The following is a 2,820-nucleotide window of genomic DNA, read 5'->3' on the forward strand; positions in this document are numbered from 1 at the left end:
AGCCACCCCCACAACCCGCCAGCCAGCCACTTGGAGGTAAGAAGATCCTCTAGAATTTCTTTGTTTCTTTGTCTGTGCGGTGCCGCCAAACCTGTGTGTTCGTAAGTCTGTTTTATTTTCAGCTTACTTTCAGTTTGTGACTGTGGCGAAAGCAGACGTGCTTGAAAAAATCACGAGTCACAGCCCAAGAGGGAGACGTCCCTTTGGGTGGAATACGAATCCAGAGGTTTTAATAGTCTCTGGTCTGTCTGAGGGACTTAGAGTGTCCCGGAAAGGAGGGGCCCGGAGGGGTCTCCCGTCTGAAGCAGCTTTCAATTGGTTGTCATGAAGAGAGCTTCTTGTGTGTCTTGTATTTCTTGTGAGTGTCTGCTGTGTTCTGTGGGCGACTAATATGAGACAGAATCTAACGACACCCCTTTCCCTGACTTTAGGACATTTTTCTGAAGTAAGAACCAGGGCTAATAATCTCTCTGTTAACGTTAAAAAACGACCTTGGCAAACCTTCTGTAACTCTGAGTGGCCCGCTCTGGGAGTCGGTTGGCCACCAGAGGGAGCATTTGACTTAACAATCATTTTGGCGGTTAAAGATCTTGTTTTCCGGGAAAGACTAAACGCGCATCCTGACCAACAGCCATACATCATCGTGTAGCAGGATTTAGTGCAGAATGCAAGGCCGTGGGTAAAACCTTGGGTTTTGAAGAACCATACCACCCCTCCACGCGCATTAGCCCTAAAAACCCAAACTTCTGAGTCTAGAGTTCCTCTGGCCTCAGAAGCTGCACCATCGGCACCACCCAAAATTTATCCTGAGATTGAAAATCCACCTGAGTGGCCTGATATGCGCCACAATCCTCCCCCATATCAGGGCCAGGTTGATCCTGGTCCCCCTATCCCCGTGAGTGCCCCCCAGGGACCAGCACAGGGAACTCGCAGTCGGAGGGGTCTGGAGAGTCCAGATTTCACTGTGGCTCTCCCCTTTTGAGCCTACGGAGGGCCCCCAGAGCCAGGACAACTCCAACACCTCCAGTACTGGCCATTTTCCTCTGCTGACCTCTATAATTGGAAGACTAACCATCCTTTCTTTTCAGATAACCCCACAGGGCTTATTGGACTAATTGAGTCCTTCATGTTCTCTCACCAACCTACCTGGGATGATTGCCAGCAACTTCTCCGGGTCCTCTTCACTACTGAGGAGCAAGAGAGAATTCAGGCGGAAGCCAGGAAAAATGTCCGAGATGCTGCAGGACAACTGGTCCAGACTCCTGCTGCCATGGATGCGGGATTTCCTCTTGTTCGCCCCAACTGGGATTATATACTGCTGAAGGTAGGGAGCAGCTATCCACTTACCGCCGGGCTCTCGTAGCAGGTCTCAGAGGGGCTGCGCGATGCCCCACTAATTTGGCTAAGGTATGAGAAGTCCTTCAACGACCTACCGAAACCCCCTCTGTGTTCCTAGAAAGACTAATGGATGCCTATAGGAGATACACTCCCTTTGACCCCGCATCAGAGGGACAGAAAGCAGCAGTAGTTATAGCCTTCATTGGGCAGTCTGCTCCAGACATCAGGAAAAAATTACAGCGCATAGAGGGGTTACAAGATTTTACACTGAGGGATGTAGAGAAAGAAGCTGAGAAAGCGTACCACAAGGGGGAGACAGAGGAAGAGAAGGCAGAGAGAGAAAAGAAAGAAAGAGAGGAACGTGAGGACCAGCAAGACCACCGTCAAGAGAGGAATTTGACAAAAAGCTTGGCCACAGTAGTGAGTGAAAAGAAAGAGATAGAGCAGGGTCTAGACAGACAGGGCACCAACGCACTAAGGAATTGAAGCAATATGAAAAGAAACTGCAGTTGGACAAAGACCAGAGTGCATACTGCAAAGACAAGGGACACTGGGCTGAAGAGTGTCCCAAGAAAAAGAATAAGCCATCAAAAATTCTCACCCTAGATGAAGACTAAGGAAGACGGGGCTCTGATCCCCTCCCCGAGCCTAGAGTAACTATATCTGTGGTGGTGGATCCCCGTTGACTTCCTAGTAGACATGGGGGCACAAAATTCAGTTCGGAAGCAGCCCCTGGGGAAGATTAGCACAAAGAAGTCAGTGGTGCTAGGGGTCAATGGACAAAAATTCTGCCCATGGACCACGGAACGGAGTATAGATTTAGGAAAAAATCAAGTGACTCACTCTTTTCTTGTTATACCAGAGTGCCCAGCCCCACTCTTAGGAAGAGATCTCCTAACTAAACTGAAAGCCCAAATTCAGTTCACTCCAAGGGGGGCTGAAGTTACCTGGGATAGCAACAAGCCTAGCACTCTATCCCTAGTAGTTCAACTAGAAGAAGAATATAGGCTCCATGAACCAGAAACAGAGGCTAAAGATTCGGACCTCGTAGATTGGTTAAAAGAATTCCCAGAAGCCTGGGCAGAAACAGGGGGGTTAGGTATGGCTAAAAATGTTCCACCCATAGTAGTGGAATTAAAAGCAGATGCCTCCCCCATTAGGGTTAGACAATATCCTATGAGTAAAGAAGCCAAGGAGGGCATCCGACCACACATCCTCAGGTTAAAAAAACAAGAGTTTCTAGAGCCATGCCAATCCCCCTGGAACACTCCTCTCCTCTCTGTGAAAAAGCCAGGAACAAATGACTACCTGCCAGTGCAGGATCTAAGAGAAGTGAATCGGAGAGTGCAGGACATACACCCCACAGTTCCTAACCCTTACACTCTCCTCAGCATGCTACCACCTGAGAGAAAATGGTATTCTGTCTTAGACTTGAAAGATGCTTTTTTCTGTCTGAGGTTGCATCCCTCTAGCCAAGCTATC

At 48.8% G+C, this 2,820-nt stretch overlaps 1 pseudogene; it reads left to right on the plus strand.

The window, feature by feature from the left end:
• The first annotated feature begins 391 nt into the window (after positions 1 to 391).
• Positions 392 to 2,820, plus strand: part of LOC102875541 — a 49,044-nt pseudogene continuing 46,615 nt past the window's right edge.

The sequence above is a fragment of the Elephantulus edwardii genome, unplaced genomic scaffold, assembly GCF_000299155.1.
Source record: "Elephantulus edwardii isolate Elephantulus edwardi_28Jun2011 unplaced genomic scaffold, EleEdw1.0 scaffold00072, whole genome shotgun sequence".
NCBI lineage: Eukaryota > Metazoa > Chordata > Mammalia > Macroscelidea > Macroscelididae > Elephantulus > Elephantulus edwardii.